The sequence below is a fragment of the Ursus americanus genome, chromosome 9 (assembly GCF_024610735.1).
Source record: "Ursus americanus isolate L20-20 chromosome 9, mUrsAme1.1.p, whole genome shotgun sequence".
Taxonomy (NCBI): domain Eukaryota; kingdom Metazoa; phylum Chordata; class Mammalia; order Carnivora; family Ursidae; genus Ursus; species Ursus americanus.
In genome coordinates this window covers 40,812,682-40,826,376 of record NC_142135.1, presented here as the reverse complement: position 1 = coordinate 40,826,376, position 13,695 = coordinate 40,812,682, and the positions used below count along the sequence as shown (strand labels likewise).

The 13,695-nt window shown below is 42.8% G+C and overlaps 1 long non-coding RNA gene across 1 annotated transcript; it reads right to left on the bottom strand.

The window, feature by feature from the left end:
* Positions 1 to 7,728: 7,728 nt before the first annotated feature.
* LOC148109455 (uncharacterized) lies at positions 7,729 to 13,407 on the bottom strand. Its single transcript, XR_015725792.1, has 2 exons — positions 13,293 to 13,407; positions 7,729 to 10,121 (listed from the first exon to the last, which is right to left on the bottom strand). It is a non-coding gene; the product is annotated as an uncharacterized LOC148109455 (long non-coding RNA).
* Positions 13,408 to 13,695: the final 288 nt, after the last annotated feature.

Here is a 13,695-nt window from a genome sequence, read left to right as displayed (position 1 = left end):
GATACACAAATATTTTCACCTCCAATGCATTTTAACTTTTATTGCCATATTTTTCATTTCTCAAAGTTCTATTTGGTTCAGTTTTCAAGGTCTGCCTGATCTTTTTCTCAGAGACTCTTGTACTTTTTCTTTAAGACCTACTTTTATTGGGGCACCTGGGTGGCTCAGTTGGTTAAGCGTCTGCCCTTGGCTCAGGTCACGATCCCAGGGTCCTGGGACTGACCCCGGCATCGGGCTCCCCACTCAGCAGGGAGTCTGCTTCTCCCCTTCCTTCCTACTTGTGCTCTCTCTCACTATCTCTGTCTCTCTCAAATAAGTAAATAAAAAATATTTTTAAAAAAGACCTTCTTTTATTTATTTATGTGTGTGTGTGTGTATTTATTTCAAAGATTTTATTTACTTATTTGACAGAGACAGAGAGGGAGAGCACAAGCAGGGGGAGTGGCAAAAGGAGAGGGAGAAGCAGGTTCCCTGCTGAGCAGAGAGCCTGATGCAGGACTCGATCTCAGGACCCTGGGATCATGACCTGAGGTGAAGGCAGACACTTAACCGACTGAGCCACCCAGGCACCCTCTTTTATATATTTAATCCTTTAAATTGTTCCTAAAAATTATTTCTATTCAAGAATTATAGTATTTAAAGTTCTAATTCTGTACTGTACACGTTACTTTTGGTGACTCTTTTTCATAGTGCTGTTTCCTCGTATGTTTTACAGTTTTAGATTATGAACTTGCCTTCATTGGAATTTAATCTCTAGAAATCCCTACAGAGACCTGGCTAAGGGGATGCTCTTCAAGAGAGGTTTTGCGTTTGCTTTTGTAAGTTACTCCAGGACCATCACTAACTAAACACTACTTTTTATGCTATTATCTGAACTTGGAGTTTCCTAGATCTTGCCCATGGCATGAATTTGAACATCAGATAGTTATGTGGCTCTAAATCCTAAGGGATATTATCTTTTCTTTTTAAAAAGCTCTACCCAAAACTAATGGATGTTTTTTTTAAAAAATGTTTTTAAATTCTGCACTGCTTCTTTCTGGCTTCCTGTTGTGGTTTCAGTTCCAACTTCCTGTCTCCAGGGCTTAAGGCTGTATCTCCTGTTCCTACACAGGGATTAGTACCCAAATCCCTTCCCGGCAGCATCTGAAGCTTCAGGTCCCATGTTGACCTCAGTGATTTTTATTTCCTTCATAACGTTTGGTGACTGGTGATTTCTCTGACTTTATTGTGAGCTCACTTATCCACTGAAAAATGGATTTCATTTAAAAATAGCATATTTATAAATATTTGTTCCATTTTATCCAGTGTTCCTCGTGCTTAATGATGGAAGAGTTCGAACTATCTAGATGAGTATTTTCCCCATTAGCTTCTCATAATAAATTTTACGAAACCATCTACTGACTCTATTAGTTTAACAATGCTAGTATCTATGATGGAGATATAAGGCTCTACATGACCTTGGAAATGAACATTGTTTGAAAGTGCCAATGATGAGGTTCTAGCTCTCAACATAAATGTCACATCGGTGGAGAAGACTTCCTTAGCCAACTCCCAGCCCAAATCACGTCTACCTCTTGCTGAAGTTCAGCTTCTTCAAAGTACTCACACGATCTTATTTTTTTGGTTCTTAAAATATATTTATTACAAATCTCTTCCTGCTGAAATGTAAGTTCGTGAGGTTGACCCTCAGGACAGTGCATAGGGATAGAAAATAAGTTATCCATCTAAGCAGTCACCAAGATATTGGTGATATGGACACACGCAGTGCATCATAGGTAGACAGAGATGCATGAATGGAACGTAATTTCAAGGAAGAAAATGGAAAATGGAAATTTAGATGATTTCCTCAGATCAATCGTCTTTTCATTAATTCTATTTAAAATAGCATCCTATTTAAAAAGAGAATAAACATATAAAAAAACAAAAGAGTGATTGTCCGCATAGACTTGAGAAAAAGTGAGCGCGAGAATTTGGCGGTGTTTCTGCAGCTCTGGTCAAGGTTAAGAAGGTTTGGTCTGGGGCATATAAGAATTATTCCCCACACTTCCTGTGGCCTGAATGAAAATGCCATTGGGAGCATCCCTTCGATCTGATTTCACAGATCAATAGCAGGCAACCATCTGCTTCCAAGTGTCCAGGTGCTGTGCAGGTGTTCTGCACGGCAAGCGTGGGCATTTTGACCTCTGAGAAGGACTACCCCTCCTTGTAACTAGTGAGCTGGCATACAGAAGTTTCCTACAACCCTTGTAAGCAGATCAGTCCCAATCAGCCCAGTGCCACACCAAGTTCAATGTCTGTCAAGCTGAAGATCACACTGTAGCTTGGTCAGGGCAACAAACCAGCCTCCAAGACCTGTGCTTCCCCAGAGCTCATCCCCGGGCTGGCAATATCAGATGACCCAGGAAGCTTTTAAAAACATTGATTCCTGGTCCCTACCCCCGACTTTCTTAATTCAGAATGGGTATGAGGTAGGGAGAAGGGGAAGAGAATCTGTATTTTCAACAAGCTGTAATGATTCTTATGCAGCAGACTTGGGAAACACTGCCCTAGATCATTTTCTTTTTCATCCCTTTTTAACTGGAATATACGTCTTTTCCTTTTCTTCTTCCCTGACGCAAAATAATGACTCTGATTGCAGAGGACTTAATTGAGTTTAATGCAATCTCCAGTACTGTAGGCTTAATCATCCCACAGGTAATTGCATTTTGAAATAAGAGGTCCTTAGCACAAATAAATCTCTGCAGCATCAGGGCCTTCTCGTTCCTTAGAGCCAGGAGGAAGGTCAAGTTCAGTTCTAATGCTCTTTCACCCACCCTTCTGCAATCTTTTCCCATGTTTGGTGTCTCCTTCCTGTTCACCCAAGCCACAGAAGTGAGTGTTCCAAGGTACTGTCGGCAGCTGTAGAACACTGCGGTCTCTGTGCATGATTGCAGTTGGTCCTCGAGGATTCCCGCAGAGACAGTGTTTCGCTCAGGATTCCCTGCCTGTTCGAACTACTCTTTCGGCAGGAACCATCCACTTCTACTTGTGGGCTTTGGAGAGCTATGATGCAGGATTCCAGTTATTTGAGTGGGGGGGAGGGGAGAAGGGATTTTGATGCCTTAATTTCTGCTATTATTCAAGGGAATGAAAGAGGTGGAGGGACTGAACGAGCAATCAAATTGGGCTTTCATGCAAAAAACAGTTGATACTCTTCTTAGAATGGCTGCTTTGGAGAATGTTTTTCTCCAAATTAACCTCCTTCCTGGAATTCTCATACTGATAGGCTCTGATTCTATTTTGAAATAAGTGGCACTTCCAGGGTTGCAATGGATCACCACTAAGTACTTTCTCTTCGTGCCTCTGATAACATGTGTGGAGGCCACGATGCAAGGAGTTGTGGAAACACCGTACGATTCCTTCACAGAGAAGTTTGCGCTCCCACTGAAAGGGGGCTCACGTCCATCTTAGACAGGCTTTCACCTACCTGGTATCTGCAACCGAGCAAGTTTGTCTACGGAAAGGCCATCTTGCATGAAGGTAGCAACAGATTTCTCAAATATCCTTGTTGAACAGGCACCTTTCAAAGCAGACCAAATATCTTCCCGCTAATGTGTTCAGATATGGGCACCCATTACTTTGTATTTTCAGAAAAAAGCTAAGAGTTTAAACATCCCATGAGAGTGTGGGGCTAGTTGTAAGTGAAGAGCTGAAGCCACTATTCCTCTCTTCCTCTTAACTCCAAAAGCATCACGAGCAAATGCATAATGATCCATCACTTGGCACTGCGTTGAGCATATTACAGATTTGCATCTCTGTGTATCTGTTGATGCAAATTGAACAAACCTTTCAGAATCTCTAAGGGTAAGAAGGAGAATTTTATGAGAACCCAAGTCAGGACAGCTGCCCGGGATATCCAGCCATCACAAAGAAGACCCTGCGCCTCTAAAGGGACATCTGGTGTAGGGTTATGTCCACTTTTGACATAAAAATTACAAAGTATTAGACAAAGAACATTTCAAGAAAGTTGTAGACCTTAAGTTTCTAATATATGCGAGGCTATATGACTTTAATCTTATGGGAACCAGAGAAGTTTCTTACTTTTTCTTACCTTTTGTGTTCAGAATGGTCCCTTTGGGTTCTCTTCTTTAATGAAGCAGACGTACGGTGTGCGCTCGGGGCAGAAACAGAGCCCGTGCTTTGAGGTTTTGCCAAGTCATTTTGACCTTGGTCGATGTTCAAGTCTAGCTTCCCTGGGAGCCCAGGAGCAGAGCCCATGAAAAGTTGAAAATGTCTTTTATCAGATCTATATCTATTCAGAAATGGCCTTCGAGCTGGCAGATGTATGAAGGAAGAGTACCTACCAAGATTTTACAAATGCAAAGGACCATGAGCAATATATATATAAAGATGATATTGAAATGTTCTGGGTGCATCAGAGTGGTCTCCTTGGCAAGAACATGCCTTGAATTGGGTGGGGCCTAATGAGAATGTCTTGACAAAATGCTGAGCAGAGGCTGTTTCAAACCAGAAGTGAGTACAGAGCAAGATGGAGGGGTGGGCGACCAGCATGTTAAGTGAAGGCATTACTAGAATATAAGGAACTGGAGAAAATTGCATGTATTGGATCTCCTTGCAGGGAAAGAACTATGTATGTTTGAAAGAAATATTTTGATAAGCTACTTGGGGTAGGGGGGAAGATTAAGGGCCTTGTAAGCATGTTACTGTTCAAGTAACAACATCTGGTCTTTAAACTTCTGTTAGCTGCAGGGCCTTTATTTTGCTGATTGGGTACGGCCTCTAATGGTCCCCTTCTTTGTTCTTCATACCCATCCATCCCCATTCCAGAGCTCAGCCACCTTAAAGAAATGTTGAACAAATGTCTAGATGTTAGTGTGACTATGGAAGCCCGTCCCGAATGCCATGTGTCTCAATCTGGCCAAGGTCAGGGAGCTCAGATGGTCTGAGGGGAAGCGAAGGGTTGCCTGTGGCAGAAAGAACTAAACACAGTGACGAGAGAGCTAGATGGGCATCGTGTCTTGTTAGAGAGAGCGCAGTACTTGCACTCAGCACACCCGGGCTCAGGGGAGCAGTCACTAACTACCCCTGGAATCTTCAGTAAGTGGATGACTTTGTATTCATCTGCATGTCATTGGGGGTTGGAAAGGTGGAGACACATAAATAAATAAATAAATATTTGTTGACGACCTGAGGAAATGAATGAGTAAGTGAATGAGAGCTCTAACTTAGTTCAGTTTCTCCAATGACAAGATAGAGATAAATAAAACTTCTCGCATTAGGGTTCCTCCTTGCTTCCTTAGAGTGAAGGAGAGAATGCATTCGTAAGTGCTTTGGAAATCATAAAGGACCCTCTAAACTCCAATGATTTTATAGCCAGTCTAGTTATAATGGTAGGTCAAGGGGTGTAGAGTCTGCCCATTGTTACTGTTGAAGCTATTTCTCGGTTGATAGGGATTCTAGAGTTCTGCAGCCCCTGCGCATTCTCTCTCTCTTTCTCAAATAAATAAATACAATCTTTACAAAAATGAGATTATTGCAGTCATAGATACTTATTTTGAATGTCTTTATCTGGGAAATAATAAGATAGCAACTCCATGTCACTGCCTCAATATTTCACTCCTTTTGGTCTCTGAAATTTTGTTCATGCATAAAACCCTTACGTTCAGCAACAACTACCCCAAGAAAGTTCTGGAAGGACACACAGGAACTTGGGGTTCTTGCTTCAGTGCCGCTTTCTAGTCCTTCAACCCACTAAAATTTGGCAGTCATAGAGTTAAAAATTCTATAGGTAAAAATAAACCATGTAAAGCTTGTTTGGAATGCTGTTCTAACAAAACAGTAAGTAAGATACAAGAAACAATTGGTTTTTGGAGTTTTTTTGAGGTTTTGACATCTCTTATTAACAAAATAAACGACTAAGAAGTTTACACTGAAGCCAAATGGAAGCAATAGCTGAAATATGAATAGATAAAATTATTTATGACCATTTCAGCGTGGCTGTAACTGCCTGGACGAAATGAGATGCCTGTTTTAACTGGATGGCTCTGGCATTTTCCATGTCTCTGCCTTTCCCAAGATCACCTTTTAAAGACTGGTTTTGACCAGATTGGGTAGGTTTTGACCAGATTGGTATCAAATTACGTTTTGACTTTGATATCTGAGTCAATCCACAAAATCAAGATTGAAGCATAAAAAAGACCATTAAGAATTTGCAGATGGAGTTACCTTTTATTGTTCATAACAGTTTTCAATTAAATTTAGTACGTGGGTAGAAGTTATACAAGTGTTTGTTTGCTTGTCCTCAAATCCATGTCCTCAAATCGTCCTCCAATCATTTTTAGAGCATTCTATTATTTCCAGCTCTTATGCCTCCTAACTCTCCTTTATGGTAGCTTGTCTCTTCATGTGGTTTGCAATCTTTGATAATGAGCTCATTCCTAGAAAAAAACATTTTTCCCCCTCCTGAGAGATTCTATGAACGGGGGGGGGGGGGGTATTGTCTCTACCGAGCGATATGACATTTGCATTTGCATCTACTGAAGCCCTAGGGTTTTCAGGGTTCCTATACCGCTTCTTAATTTCATTTCTCAGTTTGGGGCTCTGGTGCCACACAGATAGTGTAGATTTGGGTGATGACGTGTGTGCACGCAGACCTCAATCTTCAATTTTCCTTAATTGACTTTTGCCTGCTTGAAACCGCAGATAGACAGCAAGGTCAAAGATGTCCTAGGCTGCCTTGTGAATTTTCACTTATTTTTCTATGACCTCTTGTCAGCGCTGAGTTACCATTTATCAAGTGCTTACTGTGTGCCAGCGCTTCCGCAGACACCGTTCTACAAGGACCTCTCTACTCTGTCTGCTGGGCAAGTATCAGTGGGTTCCACATTTCTTGCATCTCTCCTTATTAGTACTGGAAGGGCGTGCTCACTTTAGGCAATGATAACAAAAGGATTTGCTGAGAAGAGCTGAACATGCATTTTGGAATTATATACACAGTCTAACAGTCTTCTTATTTACAGGTGGTATATAATATGACTCTAGCACTTGTATTCATTTATTTCCCACCAGGATTTAGGGGAAACCAGAAGTCACTGGAAGCCGGTGTCATACTATTTGAGTTCAGATAGTCCTTTTTGTTATTGTTGCTGTCGTTTCTAGTCTATTTGGGGCCCCATTTCCATGATCCATGCGGTTCCATCTACGTCCGCTTCAGACTGGTCAGTTTAGCATCAGAGTGTATATATGTAGTTTGCAGAGTTTTTACTTTTTCTTTTTCTTACTAAAAAGCTTTACTTTTTCTGTAATTGCTCAAAATTGAGGTACTAGAGTACATGAAATGACTTGCCATTTTCCCCGGACTTACCATTCCTCTTCTCAGTCCTTGCCTCTGTATATGGAATTCCTCTGCCCGGAACCCCACCTTAACCCTTTGTCTGACAAACTCCTATATGCCTTTCTCCAGACCAAGTTCAAATGCAGCCTCCTTTGAGATGTCCACCCCTAGCCTCCCCCCAATCCGTTCTTCCTCCGTGCTCCCAAAGCACTTCTGCATCATCGTGACTAATTATTTACACATATGTTTATTTCTGCCATCAAAATGAGCCCCCTTGAAAGAAGGGACCATGTGTATCCTTTTTTTTTTGTTTTTTCTGTCTTCAGCAAATAAGAGTTCCTGGCACATAACAGGTGATTAAGAAATGATTGGGGAGTAAATGAAGAAAGGTTAAAGGCTTTTTATTTCATCAACTTTATTTTCTGTTCTTGAATTATTTCCATCTTTTTTTTTTTCTGTTACACAAATACGTGTAAGATGGGAAGTACCCAGGATATGTCTACTCTACCATGTCACCGCTAAGGACTTTTGCAAAATATCTGTGAATGCCTTCTACAAACTACTCTCTGAAACAGTGGTGGAGAGGGTTTTATAGAATGTACCCATCTGCTAAAGGTCCCAATTTGGCTGTTTTACAGTCTCATGCTCATGACTCATCCGTAAACTCATAAGAACTCACGTGATCCCAGCCAAAGGCGGGAGCAGCCCTATCACAGTCTCTGGGTCGGACCCATCAATCCTACAAGCCCTGGACTCCGGAGTACTTACAGCTTGTAAATACCTCTTGCGTCAAAAACGTGCAAAGTTCTAAACCCAAGCCACTGCACACAGCTCTTTCCAGGACATGGATCACAGCTGAAAAGCCTGGAATAATAGCCCAGAACTCTGCCCTCCAGAGGCCCGGGGAATGAGGACGGACTCACAGGAACAGATGGCTAGACCCGGAAGAAAGGCTTGATTTTGATTTTTCCTTGTAAATTCAGCAAATTGGGTACAGCAGCAACAGTCAGATTCTATTCAGTTGACTCCCAGTAAACCCGACGTTTGTGGTTCTGTACCCTTCATGAGGCTCCATTCCTTTCCCAAGATGATCCCATCTCGGAAATGGGCTTTCATGCCGATCAGGTAAAGAGATTGGCTGGTGACTTGGCCGCACAGTTCTTGCCTCTAAGAACATGAATCAGAGCTCCACGTCGTCCTTACGTTTATCTCTGTTTTGGATTATTTAATGCTGAATCCACACCTTGGCCACTCGCCCCTCCACTGTTCTATTTTTCCTGGTAAGAAGATAGTGAAAAATGGACGGTTTGTTAGCAATGAGGGCCCTTCTACCTTGTTGTTTTCTCTCTTTTTACAGCTTGACCTCATATTCCTGGTCATTCAGCAGAACCGTAAGCTGGTCGTTTGAAGGGGTGGGTACCACCTTTCTGGCAGATTGCCCTCCCACCTCTGACGGAATGCGCCCCAGACCTGGGACTGACATCCAGAAGGGCCACAGAGCCTGTGGGACGTTGCTGGTTTTGGAGATGGGAGGTCTGGCTTTGAGTCTTGACGCTGTGATCGGGTGTTATATGTTCTTGTCCTCCCTGAATCTAAGTTATCGAATTTGCGAAATGGGGCTAATGAAGCCTCTTTTCGGGTTGACAGTAGGTTAGGCTGGCATTGCTACCGTGTCAGCAAGGACACAGCGTGGCTGCGACGCTGCCGAGGCCCAGCCCCCCTGTAGTGACGCCACTGAGAAGGCAGGTCCCTGAAGGGCAGCAGGTGACGGGGCTGATGTCCCATCAAGCTGCTGGGGCGGGGAGCCGGGGGTCCCCTCCGCGGTGGCTGCTCGGGAGGCAGGAGGAAGGAATGCCCGGGGGCTGAGGTGGCTCCAAATTCGGACCGACATTCCAGATTTCTGTGACTGTGGGCAAGTTATTGTATGCTTTTAAGCTTCATTTTTTTCATCTGTGAATTGAAACAATAAAATCTATTTGGGGAGCTGCTGGGAAGCTTAAAGTAACGAGTACATGCATGACAAGCATTTAGCAATAGGCTTAATACGTAGCAAATGCTTAAAAATAGTAGCTTAAAGCAGACAAGTAGCTGGAAGACAGCACAGTTTAGGGAGATGGCTCTATTCCTGGCAGAACCCCTGTCCCCGAGAGGACAGATGGGAAGGGGCAGGCTCTCTGTTCGTGATGGGTACTGGTGACAGCCCACTGGCACCACCATGACCCTGGCGAGCAGGCTCAGGCCCTGCTCTCAAGGCGGCCACGCTGTTGGAAGGAATTAGGGTGTGGATATCAGGCTTCCTCCGGAAATTCGCAGAGGCCTGGCTCTTGTACTCTGGGAGAGGGTGCCCAAGACTTTGCAAGGGACAGTGTTATGCGGGTCAGCCTGTCCGAGGCTCCGTGACGCATCCCGCCGCAGCTCCCAGGGGGAGTTTCATGTTTAAGACGACAGGTGGGAACTGAATGCAGCTTTCAAGAGCTGACTTAGAGCTGACTTAGAACCAGGAGGCAGCTGACATTTCCCCTGGTTGCTCACACCCTACACTGAAAACATACTGTCATATAAGGCTCTCCATGACCTGGCTTCTCATCTCCTCATATCTTTAGCCGGTCACTTCTTCACACTTCAAGCTTGGACACTATTCCTATTTTGCCATGCTGATTTATGTCTCTGTATCTGTGTTCTTCCCAGACCTTCAGCCTGAAATGCTTTTCCTGCATTTCTTCATTCGGACAGCTTTCAACGTTCTTCAAGGCTCCACCGAGTAATCACTTCCTCCAGGATGCCTTCCCTGAGTCCATGGGATAAAAATTGCAACCAATTAACGAGCACTTGACTGAATACCAGATAAATGGAATAAGCATGCTATACTTTGTGCCATGTAATACTTCAACAACCCCGAGGAAATGGAACCTCAAAGAGGTTGAGTGGCCTGCTCACGGCCTGCCTTAGCAGCTGAGAGACATTGGAGCCTGGATTTTAAACTAGATTTGCTAAACCCCAAACTGATGGTCTCTAATCACTAGGCTATGCTACCTCCCTACACGAGCATTCTTCTGTATTCCCACAATCCTTTTTGCAATTCTCCCTAATAATGTGAAATGGAAATCATGCACTTCTCTTTTAGCTCCTACCAATAGAAGGAAATGGCCCCAGGACAAAAGTTCTCTGTTTCCACCTCTTAGTCTCATACCTGACGTGGAATGTTCATTCACTAAAGCCTAAAGGCCGTGTGAAATCAATCAATGTTTACAAAACTTATTTTTAATGGTGATGGAGAAAGAGAGAGAGAGACAAGGATTTGGAGAAGCTTCTCATCTAGCAGGGAATAGGAAATTATCAACAAGCAAGGTAATTCAAAGGGGAAAAAGAAATTTGTTAAGACAATGGTGCTAAAAAACTGGGTAAATGTATGGAAAAAAGCAAACCTTAACCTTTACCTCACACTATATGCAAAAGTTAGTTCAACATGGATCATAGATATCTCTGAACATAAAAGCTGAAAATATAAAGCTTCTAGAAGGAAACCTTAAACAATATCTTTGCAACTATGTGTTAGGAAGAGATTTCTTAGGACAAAAAAAAATCACTAAGTTATAAAAGCAGTTATGGTGGACTTAAGAAAAATTAATTATTTCTACTCATCGAAAGATACCATTAAGAAAATGAAAAGACAAGCCACACACTGAGAGAAATATTCACAATACATATATCTGATAAAGGACTTGTATCCAGATAATTTAAAGAATTCCTGGGGCACCTGGTTCACTCAGTTGGTGGAGTGTGTGACTCTTGATCTCGGTGTCATGAGTTCGAGACCCAGGTTGAGTGTAAAGATTGCTTAAATATAAAAATTTTTTAAATAAATAATTCTTTTTTTTAATTTTTAAAAGATTTTATTTATTCATTTATTTATTTTAGAGAGAGAAAGAGAGCGTGCACACAAGTGCAAGCAAGAGGAGGAGCACAGAGGGAGGGAGAGGATGGGGGAAAGAATTTCACGCTGACTCCCTGCTGGGCGGGAGCCCAACGCAGGTAGATCTCAGGACCTTGAGATCATGACCTGAGCTGAAACCAAGAATCAGAGGCTTAACTGACTGAGCCAACCAGGCACCCCAATCAAAAGCATTTAAATAAATAATTCTTTTAATTAAGTAACAAAAAGATAAACAATGCAATAAAAATGGGCAAAAGACTTGACCAGGCACTTCATAGAGGAAGATATGAAAAAGGCAGTAAGTACATGAAAGATGACTGAGTTCATTAAATGAATTCAAACTAAAACCACAATGACTTCACACCCATGAGAATGTCAAAATGAAAAAAAATAAAACTGCTAATACCAAATGTTGACAAGAATGTGGACCAAAGAATTGGAACTTATACAGTGCTGGCCCAGACATTTTGGAAAATTATTTGTCAATTTCTTATAAATTTAGATACTTGCATTATGATCCAGAAATTCCACTCTTGGGCATTTACCCAGGATAAATAAAAGCAAAGGTCTATAAAACTACTTATTTCTAGAAGCTTTATTCATTATAGCTCCAAACTGAAAACAACCCAAATGTCCATCAATAGGAGAATAGCTAAATTATGGTACATCCATTCAATGGAATACTACTCAGCAACAGAGAAAGACAGACTGCGGACACATGTAACATGAATGAGGTTCAAAAACATTATTTGGACCAAAAGAAGCCAATCACAAAAAGGTACATTCTATGTGATGCTATGTGTATGAAATTCTGATTTAGGCAATGTGAATCTATGATAATAAAAATCAGAATAACTATTGGTGGCAGGTTTGGGCTGAGACAGGTTATGAGGAAACTTTCTGGAGTGATGGAAATGTTCTATATCTTGATCAGGCTGGGGGCTTTACAGTATATTTGTCAAAATTCAGAACTGCCCTCTTAAAAATCTACTTTTAAAAAGAATTTTAAGGGTGCCTGGGTGGTTCGGCTCAGGTCACGATCCCAGAGTTGTGAGATCGAGCCCCGTGTTGGGTTCTGTGCTCAGCATGGAGTCTGCTTGTCCCTCTCCCACTGTTCCTCGTCTCTCTTTCTCAAATAAACAAATAAAATCTAAAAAATAAAATAAAATAAAAAAATAAAAAGAGTTTTAGTTCAAAGGAAGAGCTAGAACCACTGTGCTTTGTTCGGATCACACTTGAAATACTGTGTTCAGTTTTGGGCACATCTCACAAACAATAAATCAAACTATGGGTTACCAGGATGAAGAAGGATCTGGAAGCCATGATGAAATAAGAAAGGTGAGGAATGGGGGAGGGGCAGACTGGAGAGAAGACAAAGAAGGAGTGTTGTCTTATGCAACCCTTGGAAGGACAGTTGTGTGGTTGAGAGCCTACGTTTATGTCTCTAGGGGGCACAACCAGAACCCGTGGGTGGAAATTACAAAGAGGAAAATTTTTCTAGACACCAGGAAATGAGGCTGGCGAGCAAAGTGAAACATGGACAGTTATCAGGAGGCTGCGGACAGAGCCTGGACAAATAGTGGTGGACAAACAGCGGTGTAGGCTTGGTGCACACATACTACGGGTTAGAGAAGACTAGAAGGAGGGGTGGATGCGAGAAACAGCAGGACGAGCGGACCCGTGATATGTGTGTGTGTGTGTCTGTGAGAGAGAGAGAGAGAGGTTCAAGGGAGAGCAGTGACTAGGGAATAACTGTCCCGTTTTGCCAAAGACGACACCATTGATACTGGTATGTGTCATAGAGTCTTATGAATCAGGAAATTGTTTTTAAAACATTAGACCTTAAAATTAGGCCATTGTGCCTGACTAAGCAATTGAAATGGATTTTAAAGAAAATGTGACCGAGTCCCAGAGCTATGGGAGACAGGAACCAGAAGCGAACCACCCACCTGCCTAACCTTTGAAGGCAACACGATAAGCTGTGAGCATGCATCAGACCACGCCATTTCAATTTCCTGCGCTTACCCCATCTGATACTTTCCTTATTTCTTTCTTTTGGATTTTGTCTGTCTCTGCTGTGCTCTCAGTCCCTGCTACATGTCCCAGCTCCTAGGGTCCTGCTGGTCACAAGAGGGTGCTCCGTCAGTAACTGAAGGCCGAGGGGAAGTTCAAGCCAGAGCTAAGACGGCTGACTGGTGGGCGGGGGGGAACGGGAACCACAGAAACACGTGCCAGGCCACGCCGGCCATCGGCAGAAGCTGTGGTGAGCAGTCCAGATGTTTGTTTCTTTAAATCCCACACTCCCAATACCCTGGTGGCCCATATGCCTTGTGCCCCGCAGGTCCCCTTCGCCTCACTCCTGCTCCAGCTGCTGTTGCTCAGACGGGCTCCACAGGGTTTCATGCAGATGGTCCCGGCCTGTGCTTTC